Source organism: Ursus americanus, chromosome 20 (assembly GCF_024610735.1).
Source record: "Ursus americanus isolate L20-20 chromosome 20, mUrsAme1.1.p, whole genome shotgun sequence".
Lineage (NCBI taxonomy): Eukaryota > Metazoa > Chordata > Mammalia > Carnivora > Ursidae > Ursus > Ursus americanus.
The window spans coordinates 39,248,583-39,267,492 of record NC_142146.1 but is presented as its reverse complement, the minus strand read 5'-3'; the positions used below and the strand labels follow the sequence as shown (position 1 = coordinate 39,267,492).

The 18,910-nt window shown below is 33.8% G+C and overlaps 1 protein-coding gene across 7 annotated transcripts in view; it reads left to right on the top strand.

The window, feature by feature from the left end:
* SLC9A9 (solute carrier family 9 member A9) overlaps positions 1-18,910 on the top strand; it is a 661,514-nt gene that overhangs the window by 416,963 nt on the left and 225,641 nt on the right. The gene's annotated exons all lie outside the window — the stretch shown is intronic.

Genomic DNA, 18,910 nt, shown 5'->3' with positions numbered 1-18,910 from the left:
ACACAAAGGAAAATGCATATACATGCACAGCTTGCTGAATTTTCATGAACTGAAAACTGTGTAAAGAGTACCCAGGTCAAGAAACATTACCAGCACCTTAGAAGCTTCTTTCATGCCCTTTTCAGCCACCTCCCTGCTCTCCCCCAATAGAATAACCACTATCTTGACTCTAACTGGCATAGATTTTTTTTTTAGGCCAGATTAGATTAAAGATGTAAATATGAAAGACAAAACTCTTTCATAAAAATTCAGAAAATTTCAGAAGACAGTCTTTATGATCTCAGAGTTTGGAAAGACTTCTAAAGCACAAAAAATATGTAAAGGAAAAGATTAATCAATTTGACTACACTAAAGAACTTTGTTCATCAAAAGACATCATAAGAACAATAAAAAGTCTAGTCACAAACAAGAGAAAATATTTGCAATTTGTCATATAACTGCCAAAGGATTGGTATCCAGAATATATAAAGAATTCCTACAAACCAAAAAGAAAAAGATAAGCTACCCATTAATTTGAAAAACAGACAAAGATATTACCAAATATTTAATACAAGAAGAAATCTTAATAGCCATCAATACATCACAAAATGTTCAACATTCCCTATATTCACATAGGGAATTTAAATTAAAACCACTATTACCAAATTGGGGGGAAAATGAAATATGTGGTATAGTAGTTAAGAGCACAGACTCTAGAGTCATACTAGCTGGGTTCAAATCCCAGACCCACATACCAGTTGTACACTCTTGGGCAAATTACAGCATCTCTTTGGGCTTTGGTTTCCTCATTTATAAAATGAGGCTAACAATTCTTTCTACCTCATGGAGGCATTAACCTTATTAGGAACAATCTAGTTCTTCCATTTTTTCTGGCCAAAATCTTGCATCACCTTTGACTCTATCTTTGATCCTTCAGCAAATCCTCTGACTTCTACTTTCAAAATATATACAGAATTGTATTTCTTCTCAACAGCCCCATTGCCACCACTTTAGTCCAGTTTCACCATCATCTCCCACCTGGACTATTACAATAGCCTTCTAATTAGCCTTTCTACTTCAGCACTGGCCTCTGTAGGCTATTTGTAACACAGCAGCCATAATCATGGTGTTAAAGCATAATCGGACCATGTCACTCTATTCCTTAAACCCCTCAAGTGCCTTCCCATCTTCCCCGGTAAGAGTCAGAATCCTCTTTGAGTCCTGCAAGTTCGTAGATTGCCTAGCTCCTGGTTTTCACTCTGATCTCTTCTTCCACTCTGTTTTTCTGCTCCAACCACACTGGGTTCCTTGTTAGTCTTCAGAGCCTTTGTGTTGCTGTTTGTGTAATTGGAATGCTCCTCTTCCAGGTGTCTACCTGGCTTGCTTCTTCACTTTTTTTAATGTTCTCAGTGATAGCTTCATTGGATACTACCCAAAATTTCAACACCCACCTTGTTATTTTATATCTCCTTTCCTGCTTTGTTGTTTTGTTGTTTTTTACCTTTGCTCTTATCATCAATATATTATATATTTTAATTAGTTATCTTGTTTAGTGTCTCCTCTACAGAATTTATGTTCCAAAAATGCAAGGATTTTTGTCAGCTTTGTTCATTATTGCATCTCTAGTACCTAGAACAGTGGCTGGCACATAACAGGTCTTCAACAGATTTTTTTGAATGAGTAAATGAATGTCAAGTTTGGCAGAAGTGTGGAGCAACTGGAACGTTTACACAGTGCTGGTGGGAGTGTCCATTTGAGCAACAGTGAGAAATAACTTGACAATGTCCAGTAAAGTAAAGTAAAACTAAAGATGAATGTACCTTCTGATTCAGCAGTTCCACTTCTGGTATACTCTCTAGTTAAATGCTTCATATATACATCAAGAGACGTACAAGAATAGTCAAAACTCCTCTAGTTGTAATAACAAAGCATTGGAAATGTCATCAATAGTAGACTAGCATTTCCATTTTCTTGTCTCATGTAGCATGAAAAATGGATGAATCAGAACTATGGGAAAACAAAATAAATGAATCTCAAGAACAAAATATTGAGCAATATATGCAACACGATTTCATTTATATAAATTTTAAAAACATAACAACCAAATAATATATGTTTAGAGATACTAAGATATGCAACAAAAGTATAAAGAAAATCAATGCGATAAAGTACACCAATTTTAGGATAGTGATTACCACAGAAGCAGAAAAATAGGAACTGGATTACAAAGGAGCACAGGGCAACTTTGAAATGTAAAGGTTATGCTCTTTCTCTTCATCTATATGGAGAGTGTGTAGATATGTGTTATATTATTTATTTTTATATTTCATAGTTATAGGTATTCCATAATGTCTTACTCAATATATAACAAAAATAATGTTAAACAAAAATCCAAAGAAAATTTTTAAAATGGATAATCTATTCATTGAACAGCAATTCCAGTGGTCAATAAACTTGAGAAATTGCTCAAGCTGATTATTAATCAAGGGCTACAAATTAAAAAATAATAAGATAATATTCATGAGATCGACAAAAATTTTAAAAGTTGATCAGATTAGGTGTTCAGGAGGTATTAGAGAAACAGATATTCCAATAAGCTGCCCATGAAAAGGTAAAATGATTATACTCATTTAGAGGGCAATCTTATAATATCTGTTAAATTAATGATGTTTAAACCTACCACCAATAAATTTTCAAAACAATGCCTTTTTCTTCTTCAGTATATTTTTAAAATAATAACCATTTTTGAAAAACATATACAAAAATATTTTTTATTTATTACAAAAATATTTTTATTATACAGTGCCAACAATATTTTTATATATTACTCACAACAATATTTTTGTGAGTATATCATTATAGATAAAAGTATACTACATGGGATGGGAGAGAGAGGGGCCAAGAGGAGTGGTCTTTACCATCTGTAATGTTTTAATTATTTTTTAAGTATATTTATGTATTGTTAATTTTTTAAAAGATTTTATTTATTTATTTTGAGAGAGAGCATGCACATGAGAAGGGGGCAGGGGGAGAGGGAGAGGGAGAGGCAGACTCCCACTGAGCAGGGAGCCCTAATCGAATCTGGGCTTGATCCCAGGACCCTAGGATCATGACCTCCTCTGAATGCAGGGGTTCAACCGGCTGAGCCACCCAGGCACCTGTATTGCTTATTTAATCATAATTAATTATATAAAAATTTTTGGTATTTAGCTAATTAAATGTAGTATTTAAATGAAACTAAAGCATTTGTATCCTTTAATGTTTATATTAAAAATTAAAAAGGACTTAAATTTAATGTTATGGTACTAGGTTAGGAGGTTTTGAAAGGAGCAAACAGAATAAAACCAAAGAATAAAATTAACTAAAAAAAATAAAGATAAAAGCAGAAAAATACTACAATAGAGGGGATCAACAAAGCAAAATAAAACTTGTTTCTTTGAAAAAAGGAATAAAATAGACAGTTTTGATAAGACAAAGAGAGAGCAAGTATAAACAAGGTTAAAAGACATAATAGGACATAATTACAGGTGCTGTGGAGGTTAAAAAGATAAGAACAACTTCACACACAATTGATGCAAATAAATCTAAAATCTTAGATAAAATGGACCGTTTCCTAGGAACAAATAACTTATCAAAACTATCTGAAAAAAATTGAATAGACCTATAATCATTAAAGAAATTGAATTAGCTAAAAATCCATTCATCAAAGAATACAAGGCCCAGATTGTTTTATAGGTGAGTTCTATCTAATTTTCAAGGAATAGATCACCTGATTTTATACAAACCTTTCAAGAAAAAAGATAAAGGAATGCTCTCCCAAATTATTTCATGAAGCAACTATAATACTCCTGAGATCAAAACTTGTCAGTAGCAGTAAGAAAAATGAAAGGTATATGCCGGTTTCACTTATGAACATAGATACAAAGGTTATGAACAAAATATTATCAAGCCAAATTCATCAGTGTTAAAAAAAAAAAGGTACATTATGACTGAACTGGGTTTATCCTAGGGATGCAAGCATACTCTAATATTAGAATATTGTAAATATAACTTACCACATTAACAAATGAAAATATATTTCAGTAGATATAGAAAAAGCATTGAATATGAAAGGTTCAACACATAGGTTATAAAAATTCTTGGCAAAGTATGGAAGGAAAGGACTTCCTTTATCTGATAGAGAGTATCTATTAAAAACCCATAGACAACATCATACGTGGTGGTGAACCTTTAGAAGAATAATTCCTTTTAAATCATTTAAGATTCTCCTTTTGATATGTTTTGATCGTTTTCCATATTTTTTAAGCAGTGAACACCCCTATATAAATCTATGTATACTTGTCATGTTATTTCTTTAGGATAAATTCCAAGAGGTAGAATTTCTCAGATCAAGGTTTTATGTACTCTAAATTTTATTATATTTTTCCAAATTTCCATGTAAAAAAATTGTACAAACTTACAGTGACACAAAGCACTGGGAATTCCCCTTTTATCCATTTTACTCATTCAACCGATACTTATTGAGCATTATGATATGCTAAGTTCTCCGCTGGGAGTTGGTGCTCAGTGACAAATACCATAAACGTGGTCAGCGCCCTTCTGCAGCATACAGATTAGTTGTGGGGGTCATCTGTATATCTTCTTTAAGAAATTGCCTGTTCAGGCGCCTGGATGTCTCAGTCGTTAGGCATCTGCCTTTGGCTCAGGTCATGAACCCAGAGTCCTGGGATCAAGCCCTGCCTCAGGCTCCCTGTTCGGCGGGAGACCTGCTTCTCCCTCTCCCACTCCCCCTGCTTGTGTTTCCTCTCTCACTGTCTCTCTGTCAAATAAATAAATAAAATCTTAAAAAAAAAAAAAAAGAAATTGCCTATTCATGACTTAACTTACTTTTCTGAGTAATCAGTTTGATTCACCAGAAGACAAGATTCTAGGATATCCAGAATCTGAAAGATAAGGGGTTCAAGTAATAAGATCTTTTTCATAGAGTAACTTTGTTTTCCAAATCAGAAATAGAACAAATGGTGGAAAAGCACAATTGTACTTAGATGGGACAAAAGAACAAAGTATCTGAAAATAGGTTAGTCCCAAAAAATCTGAAATGTATGACTTCCTCATCCATGGAAAGGGGAAGAAGTGCCATATACAGAGAGGCTGAGGGCATAGGCCACAGACTACATCATTTCCCTCGATTTGTCTTGAGCAGGCCCTATAGTACTCCTGATCTGGGCTGTAACTGAACTCAAATTAAACTGAGAAACCCTCGATAGCATTTATCATTCTCAATCAGCAACTTTTAACTTTATCAAATAATACAAAAATGAGGGGCTTCTGGGTGGCTCAGTTAAGTGTCTGACTCAGTTTCAGCTCAGATCCTGATCTCAGGGTGGTGAGATTGAACCCCATGTCAGGCTCCATGCTCAGTGCAGAATCTGCTTGAGATTCTTTCCCCCTCCTACTCACTCCCCCTCTGCTCCACCCCCACTCGTTTGTGTGCTTTCTCTCTTTCTCTCTAAAATAAAAAAAATAAAACCTAAAAATAATAGTATTAATAATACAAAAATCAGTGCTAATAAGATAACAAACTAGCTTCAGCTACTGGCTCCTTCCCAAATCAAACCTAGAGAAACTACATAATTGAGAGGAAACATAGACCCAAACAAGTTATAAAAATTATAGGAACACCAGGAGAGACCAGAAGTGGTCTTAAAGTGGTTGGAGGATGGTCACAGTTGGACAGCAGCCAGAAGCAGGAGTGGGAAGAAAGATTCAATTAGAGATTTTACTTTTAAATTCATCTCTTTTCCTGATTTTTGGGGTGGTCTTTGCCCCCCTCATTTCAACAGTCTAGGGCATCCACTGCGGTGTCAGTGGTAGCATCTGGGCAGTAAAGAAGTTGATAAAGTTGCAGGATGACCAGTTGCCCTGCCCTTGGGCATCCTCTTCTCCATCTCCTGTGCCTCCACATCCCCAGGCAGATAAAAGAGAGATTACCTCTTCCCAGTGTTGCTTTGTTCTAAATATTTAAGGGTAAATCTCTGACAAAGGAATTTCCAAAGGAGTGAACCCAAATCAATTTTTTAGGGTGATCAAAAATTTGATGATGCTGAGAGCTTTCTCGACCCTGGAATTTATCCCCTCCCATCTACTAAAAATCACTAAAGGGCCTTTCCTTATAACATTGGCAAACAGGATTGACCTCAGGAAAATTGAGCTCACGAGCCAAAATAATAAGATACCCAACGAGTACAGCTACTATAAAACAGAGACCAAAATCTGGACATAGGCCACATCAAGCAAAATTATTGAGACAGATCAAGAATTTTAAGTAGTCATAATTAGTATCCTTAAAGAGATAAAGGAGAATACTAGTAACATGAAGCAAGCACGGGAAGTTGTAGGAAGAAACAAATAGAAATATCAAAAAAAAAAATGTTGAAACAGAGAAGGAACAAACACTACTTTTATCCAACACAAAATCAGAATCAGTCAATTAATGGAAAATCAGTTAAAGCAAGGAGTCATTTAAAAAAATAACACAAAATAGCTCCAACATTTAATTATCACTTATATAAATGCATATTTGCCAATCTTTTGATAAAGAGTCAATGCTTTTTCTTTGAATCTTAGAGTTCTAGGTTGTCTTTTTTGTACAATGCACACCCAAAATATGTCTACCAGAACTTCCAGTTTCTATTTGTGTGTCTTTAGTTCAGAGCAAGAATATAAAAACATTGGCAAAGCAATATAAGCTAAGAACCCTTCTATATTTAGATATATATTTTTGCAACATTTTACAGTTGTCCTGCTCAGTACTAATTTAGTAGCATTTTCTAAGGAACTAAATTTTACCAAGTCTTTTCTACACATTTAACTTAGTTTTGAAAAACATCAACTATTTCTTTCATATTCATACTTCATTATGCAATTACTAATGCCAATTTAAAACAGACATAAACTGATCTTGAAACAAGTGGGACTGACCCTTGTTAAGCCTAAAATTCATATTTTAGGAGCAGAAGGGATCTGGGCACTCTGGAGAGTAATTCAGTAGCCATCAGCATTCAGTGTGCAGAAGGCCAAGGTCATTGTGCTGTACAGAAGAAATGGAGGGCTAGATAGTGGCAACTGATGAAGAGTTTTAGTGCACATGTATAGTAGAGTCTTTCCCTCTATATATGTATATTATGTTTTGCATATCATCAAATGTTTTATATATTATGTTAAAATATACATATAGCCCAGGAGAACTTTCTGAGGAATCTTTGTGGATTACTTTGAAGTATCTAAACAGTTTGGAACAAGAATAAACTTAGCTCCAAACCACCAAAATAAGTCAAAGCTAAAGCTCTCATTCAGATTGATTTATGCATGCATGGTTTTATGTGAAAATATAACTGCCTTCCCTGAAACAAAAAGAAATATATTCTTGTTCTGTAATAAATTCATAATTTTTGACATGTTACCTATATCGTCAAGGATGTGCCATAGCTTCAATACAAAGGCTTTAAGGAGGGGGCTTTATAAATCTTACTGAAAAAGGAAGCTCAACGAAGTTAATCAGTGTACGATAGAATTTTCTGGAGTTTAATGCAAGTACTGACAATATACATCCACCACATTCTGTCTATTACAAAGAAACAAGTCAAGCAAACTTAATTTTCATCAACTATTGATTTATTGATATTCGCGCCTTCATAAAAATCATTTGATGGCTGTTCTCCTATTGAATGTCATTATTCAAATGTCATATACTTTTTGTCTTTCATTTTCATTGATTTCTCTGATTTATAAAGACCTTTTCACACTCTCCAATTTCTCATCATGTTCAGCAGAATCAATGTTCTACTCTAAACTTCATTGAATGCCTTTCATTCAGTGAAAGCCTTCTGTTGAATGCCTTTCCATATTCCACTTCACCATAGTTCAAAAGTTGAATTCAAAATCTTCTGCATAATGAAAATGATTTTTAACCCTTAGGTGTGGTTTTTTTCTTTCTTTTACCAGTCAAATCAATTAAACCTAAAGCCATATGGAGAACAAAAATTAAGAGTTTGAATATTACTGTTTTCATGTAGTATAAGGTTGAGTGCTATGTACATGCATTAGACTTAAAATCATACTGAAAAGAACAAGAAAAGATCTGTACCTCTTTACTTTCTAAATTGTAAAGTATCTACCCCCATGCATTGTACAAAAAAATGACCCAAAGCCAAAGAAAAAGTTGAGCAGAAAATTTGGTCAGCTTAAATAGCAAATCAGTTTAATTAGTCTTCAAATTTTTTTCCCTCAAAAATATGAAATTGGGGAAGATGGTAAAAGAAATGTTTCTGAAAACTTCTGATTACTGCTGTACCATTACATACAGTAGCATATTCAAAATCAGTTAATTTAGAAAGTCTGTCAAGGGAATTTGAGTGTGGTAAATGCACTAGCATAAACGACGGTGTTTATTAGGAATAACATAACATGAAGCAAAGAAGTTCTTGAAATTTTCAAGCTAGTGATACAACTAAATGTTATTCCAAACAAATGCTTCAAACCCTGCCTCTAAAATAGTGAAGAAAAAGCCTTTTTCAATGAATACTTGTTTGATTCTAGCATTTTGCATTTGTCTTGATGCTCTAACACATTTCACTCTGAAATAGCGGATATAAAACAACACTGAATAATGTCCTCAATCCTAAGTATTTTAGTTTGTAACACTTTCATCAAGCAAATGTGATGCCATGGAGAGGTCAGACACAGCTCATGGTGTTTGGGGCTCAATATCCTTTCTGTATGTTGCCAGTGGTCAATCTTCTTCTAGTAAGAGCACATTGTTTTCATGGTGAATGGAGAGGTATATCCACAGCCATATCGTGGGTGGGTGTCCCTCGGATCACAGCAAGAGCTGGGATATTGGTATGCAACTCAGAGACCTAAAAAAAAAAATGACATCATTAAAATTTTTCTTTTTTTGTGCACATTCTTCATACTTTCACTCAAGAAAGAATTGAGCATTGGCGAATTACAATAATAAAAAGACACACACGATGAGTAAGAAAGGAAATTCATCATAGCTAAATGAAAAAAGTTAAAGAAATGGAATATTAACCTTTAAAATTTGTTGGTAACGTGACTTTTTCATGCCAGTGCCTAATATTAATAACAATGTTTCTCTTGGTTTACTAAGAGAATTTTTTTTTCAGCATGGTTTTAATTTCTGCACAGAAAATATGTTGTTTCAACTAGTTTTCTTTAGCTAGTATTTATTGGCAGAACCACAGCGAAACTAATTACGTTATGCCATGACTCTTATTTTTTTTTCCTAAGGGCCAATACTATTAGATTCCCTGAGATGATCCTTCTAGAGAACATGTCTTTGAACATAATTCTGGTTCTATAGCCTCCCAGCCTTTGAAGTTATTCTAGACTCGGGGTCCAATATGCCAACCACCAACTCCCAACAAAATGTTTACTTTCAAGACTAACAAGACTGGAATGAAAACTGGCAGTTGCTGCCTACACTGTAGAATTGCCTACTACTGCAAGGATTCTGATAGAAATCCCTTTTCCACTGTTAGAGCAAAGCAGTCTGCAATAAATGATACTGTATTTGACTTCTTTCTATGAACCGAAGAAGTAGTTGAAAGTGATAGAGAACTACATTTCAGCTCATCATAAGGAAGGATTTCCTAACAGTTACAAACGTCTGAAAATGCCATTTGCTTCCTTGGAAAGTAGTGGGGTTTCTGCTTTTGACAGTGTTCAGTTACGTGCTGAGCAGTCCCTTGACAAGTGTTGGAGCAATCAAGCATTGCCAGATGTCTGGACATGCATTACAAGGTGACTCTATCCTTGAACTCTTGCAATCCTGTATTATGGGGGTGTGTGTGTGTGTTTGTGCGTGTGTGTGTGTGTATGTGTGTGTGTATTTCATCAAAATAGACCTAAGTCCAATTTTATTTGGGGCCAATCTTTCTGATCAATATCATGATAATCACTCTGTGAAGTTGCAGACTTGAGAAGCTATTTTTAACTCAATAGTATATTAACTTAAACGGAACCTTACAAAACTCTGTACTTTTACTTTAATATGCCCCCCCAAAAAAGAAAGAAAAAGAATAAAAAATGGAAAACCTCCAGAAATAAGAACACTATTATCAGTATTTATTGGCTAAAGTAATTTAGCAAATTCATAGAAAATAACCTTCCACTTAAGTTATAAGCTCAAGGATTTCAAGAATATCTGGCTACAGTATTTATTCAGTTTAATGAAGCTGAACTCCTTGTAGCTATAACTACATTTATTTCCTGTATTAACTTTACTTACTTAATGATGCCTATTCATCTTCCTAAAATGTGTTTTGTTGTGTTTTTATAGGCTGTGCATCTGAAATTCTCATGTTTTTAAAAAGTCAAATTAAGTTTAAAAGAAGACAATGAAATGCAGGGAATGGGAGAGGGTTGGGTAGCAGCCAGGAGTGCATAGGGAGCCCAAGAATTCTCAAAGAAGTACAGGACAAAGTAGAAGCTCTCAAACACCTAAGTGGCATACTTCCTCTACTTCAGATACTGTATAGTCCTAAATTGTAAAGTCCTAAACTTGAACTTGAAGCCTACCTCCTGCAGGTGAGTTAGAGAAAGAATACCCACGTGTGTGAAGTTTCTTTTATTTTAAACACACACACACACACACACACATATATATGTATATAATCTGTATGCATAATAATACACATAAAACCATATATAATCATAATGATGGTTCTATAGAGCATAGTACAAAGCATTTCTCTAGGATTGGAAAGTTTTGTCTTAACTTTACAAATGCAAGGCAGAAGTTTTGTTTTCACTTTTTGCTTTTTGGAGGGGAGGGTTGTTCTAGGTGACTGGGTGGTAGTAGACATTGGGAGAACATAAGTATCCACCACCTCAAGTATCCATCACGTCAAGCACCACCTGTTGCTTCCACTAGTTGGATACAAAGAAATTTACCTTTCAGCTTTCTTTACTTGAAAAAAAATGTGGTCAGAGTCACAGATACCTTCCTGCCAACCCCACAGCTGCTCTGATGATCAAACAAAATATATGTATTAAAAATATCCTTTGTAAATTCTAAAGCCTTATAAATATTCACCAATCTATTGTTAACAAGCATCTTGCTGCCCCCAAAACTGAATCTCATATAATGGAGAGATAGTCTCATCTGGCAAAAATGATTTGGGCCTTAAACAAAACCCAAGACAGCTCAGTTCTTTCCTTTATTGTGTTTTATGTTGGCAAGTGCATTAATACCATTGAGTGCAGTTTCCCAAAATGTAAAATGGAAATAAAATTATCAGTTTATGAGTTTAGTTATAGTTGTCACTATAACATAAATTGTTAAAAAATTTTAAAGTAAAAGCCTTTAACACATTCCTTAGCATAATTTAAATCCTAAAAAATATTAGTTCCGTTAGTATTATTACTATTTTAGGAGTAGTAATACTGCTATTATTACAATGTCCTAAATTTAGAAGAATCTCAAAGGACTGCAGTTGTACCTACATGTAATTATAAATCTACAGCTTCAAAAGAGAGGCTGCAGTCTAGGAACCATGACCATGACTGGCAATAAAGCTTTTAGATCATTTACATCCTTGCTATAAAGTTCACAGGTCTTCAGTACAATTCATCTCTTATGCTACCTCTAAAGCCCATAGGAATTATTGGATTTACCATGAACAAATTTCCTCAGGACTGGGACTAAGCAAATATTAGAATTGCAGAAGCAAAAGTTACAATTCCAGTAAAATATATTGTAATGTTTGTTTGCAAATCCCCCAATACAGGAATAAAAATTATTCATTTATACCCCAGCTTGTTCAAAATATAGATATACTCAATAGTATATAAAAAATGAAATCTGAGATATTCTTTGAAGAAATCTTCCGGTTAGGAAGAAAAACAAATTTTAAAACAAACAAAAAAATTAATCCTGGATCAAAATTACGGAGAAAATAAAAGGGCATTTTTAGTTCTTCCTTTCCTTTCCTTTTTATTACACTTTTGTAGGTTCTTTCACCTCACAATTAAAATGGATTTCAGTGTATTACTTGGACGAGTAGATGAAAGTCAGTAGGTTGTGTCAAACTGTACTATGCCAAATAAAAGCTGTGCTGAGGAATCCATGTGAATTTAATTGGTTTTAGTGAAGCAGGGTACAACATAATGAACTGCTGTAATATTTCTCTATATGGTAAAGTTTCATTCTTTTACTAATAGGAGAAAGAAGCCAATCAGCATTAGTGATGTGATTTTATAAAATAGATACGATTTTTTTTTTACTTTCTAGTAAGTACAGTAAATAACTTATACTAAAAAAATATAACATCTAGTAAGTCTTCAGAGAACATGGTTTACTGAGTTGTTTAAACTTTATTTAAGTTGTTTAATTAACATATGAATGGTTACCATGAACTCTCAGAGTTTTTAAACACTGATTGTCCTCTTCTGTAGTTTAAGTATTTCCCTAGTCTTCTTTGCACTATTAACTTGCTTTTTATTTTCCTGAATAAAAGCTTTGCTAAGCAGAGATTACTTAAGTTGGGTTCTCTCCAAAGGCTCACAAACCCAGAATTAATGGAAATAAAACAAATGTTGATTACTGTACTGGATAAATAAAATGTTGAGTCAAGTTTTTTTTCATTGATCCTGAGTGAGGATGAAGTAGATGTGAGATAATTTATAGTGAATACTGATCCTGAATCCACTAGTTTGACATTTGTTGTTGTTGTTGTTATTATTATTATTATTATTATTATTATTGGTTTGGAAGTGGAGGTTTGAGGTTTGTTTGTTTGTTCCAAAACTGACCAATAAATCTATTCCCTCAGTAATTAACTACTCTGGGTCAGATTCAGGCAATGCCTTCCTGTTGGTCAAATTAGATGCTTCTGTCAGAGTGAACTTAATGTAGATTCTCCTTTTGAAACATGTCTTCAGGAGATTTTTGCACGTGAAACAAAATTGAATTCACCCACACATTTTCATTAAGTGCTCCAAGAAGGAAATTATGAAGCCTGTTCATTCAGAGGAATGTTGTCACATGATATAAATAGACAAAGGAGTGCTAATCAGTGCTGCTGCCTTGCTATGAAGGGAACCTTTTTTAAAATGCTAATAACCATCTACAATTTAGAATAAGTGAGTCTATCAGATTGTCAACGGTTTTTAAAAATTGATAAAAACGACTTTTGGCAAGCATGTGGGGAAAGGGCACCCTCTGCACCATTATTAGAGATGCAAATTGGCATATTCTTTCTGAAGGGCAGACTGGTAGTATGTTGAAAAAGAAAAATTAATGTATACCCTTTGACAGAAGTAGCTCATGTCTAGGAATTACCTAAGGAGTAATCACTCAATTGAGGAGAGGTATTTGTATAAAGGTGCTTAATGCAGCATTGTTTAAAAGGGAACAATCTAGAAACAACCAAATGTCCAATTATGGGTACGTGAAATAAAATTCAGTAGGAAAATACAAAGGGATATTTTGCTGCCATTAAAAATTGTTTAGTAGATCCAAGTTTATTGCCATGGAAAGAGATTTATGAAATATTATTAAGTTAATTAATTTCATAAAAAATATGGTCAGATTTATATAACATTATGCATGTTGTCTATACATCTACAGATCTATGAAAAAGAAATTACTGAAAAAGTAATTCCCCAAAAAGATAAGTGTTTTTATCATTGAGGTTTGTATTTTTCCTCACTCAAAAATAATTTTAAACAAAATAAGAAAAATATTAGAAATGTGCAAGAATGCTCAATAACCTCCCCAAAATAAAAAGATGAAAGTTTGAGAAAGGCTTGAAAAAGAAAACATTTGGAAAACTTTTTATTCAACTTTAAAATTCTTGTTCTAACTTAATCTAGTTTTATAAACTATGAAATTAATACAAGTTCATGGCAAATAATGACACAATGTCAATATCCATAAGGTGAAGTAAAAGTTATGTGTATATGGACTTATTCATACACAACAAATCCTTTATTTCTTTAACTCACTTTTTATGATTTAACCATGATCTTGGCTATCTTTCTATATCAGCATGTATAGAACATCATAAAATTTATTCTATTATATGAATGTACATAATTTATTCAACCATTTCTTATATTATAGATATTTGTTTCCAGGCTTTGGCTAATATAAATACACTATAAAATTTCTTGATTGAAAAATCATATACAAAATTACTAGTAGTTTCTTGAATACATTCATAAATAGGTTCTGTTTTTGTATTTAAATTATCAATTCTTCTGGAATTTATTTGGCTATAAGGAGTGAGTTAGGAATCCATCTTTAGTTTTGATTATTTTTTTCCAAATCAGTCAAATTTTTCTACAGTCTTTCTCAACAATCTATATTTTCCCCCAATGATATTATAAAATTGTCATTTTCTCTAAATTGATATACATATATTCTGTGTGTTACAAAATAAAATACCATAAAACTTTGGGTAGGAAATTGAAAAAATGATATTATTCACCTAAAAAAATAAACATGCAAGAAGAGCTTGCTATGCGGGATCACTGATGTCAAAACAGCTGTCCTTTAGAAAGTAGCCAGAAAAGTTAGATAAAGAAAGCAGAAAAGCAGGTGTTCAAAAGAATTGACAAGTACCACATCATCCAGGACTTGAAAGGCCAAGATACCAAATAAAAGCAAAGTAAACTAAAGTATGTTGAAGACAAGAAATAATAAAAATAATAGAGAAATAAATGAAATGGGTAGGGGAAAATAGAATACAGAAAAATCAACAAAGCCAAATTTCTTCTTGGAAGCATTCATGAAATTGATAACTCTCTAACAAGATTTATCAGGAAGAAAAGACACAAGTTATCAGTATTGGGGGGAAAGACATAACTACAGACATGTTTGAAGATATTACAAACAACTGTATCCCAGTACATGTGAAAATTTAGATGTAACGGCAAACACAACTCACTGAAACTAATACAGAAATAAATAGAAAATCTAAATAGAAATAAATAGAAAATCTATTATCTATTAGAATAATTGTATCTGTAGTTAAACATCTTCCAACAAAGAAAACTCCAAGCCCAGAATTCTTCTAAGTGTTTAAAAGAAGAGAACAGAAACGTGTTTTATCAAACTTCAGTAACTTTAATAATACAACCTGGTAAAGACTATGCAAAAAAGGAGCATTATAAGATAGTCTTTTGTGATATAGACACAAAAATCTTAATATTAGCAAATTTATTCTAGTGGTGTATAAAAAGGATAATGCATCATGACCAAGTCGAGTTTATTGCAGGACTGCAAGATTGTTTTAGCATTTGGAAATCAATTAATGTAATTAAGTACCTTAAAGCAATGAAAGAAAAAAATACCATATGATCATCTTAATAGGTAAAAAAAAAAGCATTTGATAAGAATAAACACATGCTTGTTTTCTTAAAATATCTATTCCTAGTAGATTAGGAATAGAAGGAACTTATTTAATCTGTTTAAGGAGTTTCTATGAATTTAGTAGAGAAATATTGAAAATTTTTCCTTTAAGACTAGGAATAAGACAAAGATGCCCCATCACCACTTTTATTCCACACTGCACTAGACATGTATTACCTAACAAGTGTAATCAGGCAAGAAAAAAAGAAGCAAAATGTATAATGAATGGAAAGGAAAAAACAAAATATCCTTATTTGAAAACAACATGATTGTGAAAATCCAAAAGAATCTACCAATAAACTATGAGAATTATTGAATAAATTTAGTAAGACCCTGAATATAAGATCAATAAAAAATTGATTGTATAATAGGTGTATCTAGCAACAATTAGAAAATGAACTTTGAAAAGGGTACCATTTACAAAAGTAACAAAAAAACAGCAAATATCTAGGAATAAATCTAAACAAAAATATGCAAAATCTTTATGCAAAAAATACAAAGAGAAATTAAAGAAAACCAAAATCTTTAATAAGGATATGTGATGTTCACGGATTCAAATTTCAATATTGTAAAAACATGCATTCTACCCAAATTTCTCTATAAATTTAATGCAGCTCCAACTAAAATGCCAGTGATTTATTTTTGTGGAAAAGGACAAGTTGATCCCTAATAAGTTCTAATGGCAATGTGAGGAGGCAAAGAGTTAATTAAAAAAAAAAAGGCAACAAAACCAGGTGTTGACAAGAATGCGAACCAGCAAGGACTGCTGATGGAGTGCAAGTTGGAGCTACCAACTTGGAAAACTGCTTGGCACTATGTCCCGACGATTCCACAGAAATATAGACACATATATACAGCAGCAAAATTCATCATAGCCCCAAAATGGAAACAACCCACATGTTTACCAGTAGTAGAATGAATAAATAAATGGTGATATATTCGTATAATTTTAAAAAACGAACTACTTCTATACACAACAATATGAAGAATCTCACAAACATAATGTTGAGTAAAAGATGACGAATACAAAGGAGAATATATTGTCTGATTCCATTCTTATTTAACTGAAGGAAAGGTAATTTGTGATGATGGAAGAGCTAATAGCAGTGCATTGAGGTGTGGAAGTATAGTGGGAAGGGGAACGAGAGTAATTCTGGGATGCTGGTAATATCCTCTTGTTTAATCTGAAATTGTAAACATATGATTTATACATTTTTCTAAGCAACTAAGCATAAAAAACCATTTTTTTTAACATGCAAAAATAGAAAGACTCAGAAGAAGGTAGAGTACGGAAAAAATCTAAATCCATAGAATATTATAATATATTATGGATCTACATTATTTACAAAGACATGGTAATTGGTAGAGGAATAGATAACAATAGAAACAAACAACAGGTCCAGAAATGGACCTAAATGGAAAATGGAACTTCTGTGCAATGTGTATATAAACAGTTACTTGTAATTTTGGCCAGTGCTAGATTTTGATAACCTGAGTGACTACAAGTTAAAATCCTGAGTATTCCAAAGGAAACAAATCTCTAAACAAATATTTGATACCATGGGTCTCCATGTAAAATGTATAGGACAAAATCCCATCACATCTCAACAACCAATAGAAAAAGAAAAAAACAATTTCCCTTTAATGTGAGGAATAGATTGAAAGGGGGGGTGGAATTAGGGGTGGGGGTGGACAGGGGCAACTGACTTTGCTGCTATCTGAAGAAAGTCAAAAAGTTGATCCCTTACCCTTTTTGTTATGACCCATATTGAGCCAGGGAGGTGTTTTTTGTTTTGTTTTATTTTGTTTTGTTTTGTTTTTTGTTAAACTGGTACAGGACTGGGAAGGAATATATATCATTTTAAGTGATAGAAACCTCACCTCGGAAAAAAAAGTGATTTCTTGGTCTTTTTAATTCAATAGTCTGAGGGTAGATTTTCTTTGGGGGAGGCTGAATACAGATTAAGCAGTGTCGTCAGGACATGGCTTCCTTTCAGGCAGCTATTTCCCCTGTGATCACAAGATGGCTAGCAGCAGCTCCTTAGTCTGCATCCTACTTTCTCACACTGTGAAAAGTCTTTGTCCCAGCATTTCCTGCCAGGTCTCATTGTATTTCTTTGGGTCTGAATGCACCTCACCCATTTCTGAACCAAACAGGCTGGCTAGAGAAGTGCATTGATTTGAGTGGTTTAGTCCTAAATCATATATTCCAGATCTGAGCTATAGAGGTTTCAACGTGTGAGCTGAGAGTGAGGAAGAAGGCGAGCCCCAGAGGGAAAGTGGAGTGTGACCATCAAGGAGAGGCTAAATGGATCCTAGATGGCAAAATGTTCCCTCTACAGTGCTTGGGATGGGGGATAGGAGAAGAGGCTCTATGAATTTAATCTTGCATGTGTTTGTTAATGTTAAAAATTGGGTAGCTGCACCATAGCTGAACGTTTGTGCCCCTCCCTCGACCAAACTCATATGTTGAAGTCCTAACCTCCAATGTGGTGGTATGTAGAGGTAGGGCTCTGGGGAGCTGATTAGGTAATGAGGGTGGAGGCTTCATGAATGGAATTAGTGCCCTTACAAAAGAGACATGGGAGAGAGCTCTCTGCCATGTGAGGATACAGCGAGCAGGCTGCTGTTAGCAAACCAGGAAGAGGATTCTCACCAGAACTTAACTGGCTGACATGACCTTTTGATCTTGGACTTTTCAGCTTCCAGAACTATGGGAAATAAATCTCAGTGGTTTTAAACAGCCAGTCTATAGTATTTTGTTACGGCAGGCTGAACGGATTAAGACAGTAGCCAAATCTCACTTTTTGAAAAAATAAAGATATGAGAAGGTAGCAAAGTGTTCCCCATCCCCTATATTTTCTCCCATGTTCTCAAGTTTTTGTGGTTATTTGGGTGTTTGTTAAGATGAGCTGGTCTAGAATGTGAAACAAGTCCTCAGGATAATTGATGATCGCTGCCACTGCAGAAAGACCGTCTTGTACCACAGGAGCTGTGTCTTTTTTAAACCTTTATTTCTATTACTGGCTTTAAATAATGTTTCTGACAAGATTCTGCTTTTCTTCCTGTCAACTGCCAGTAAGCAGGTATTGGGCATTATTTGTGGGGCTGTAAATACATTACATGAAAAAATAATGAGTCCTTAAAAAGTCAAGAGAAATGCCTCCAGAGACGTTTACCTAACATGGTGATTTATGTAGGGCTGAGAATGAAGTTTCAGAAACTTCCAAATGAAAATTCTGGAACATAAACTAAAGTCTCTTCCAAATGTGTGTTTGTTGTAGCCCCTGGACACATTTCCCTTTTACTTCTAATCTGGAAGTTAGAGAACGTTTTTCATGCTCAACTTAAATTGTTTAGTTAATGATCTAAGAATAACTCTTGGGAGCATCCCTCTGCATAGCATGTTATTACTCCATTCCTCTGACTGAATTTGATGTATCTATTGTGTTCTCATTGCATAAACTGATCCCTGGGATTAATCATTTTCTT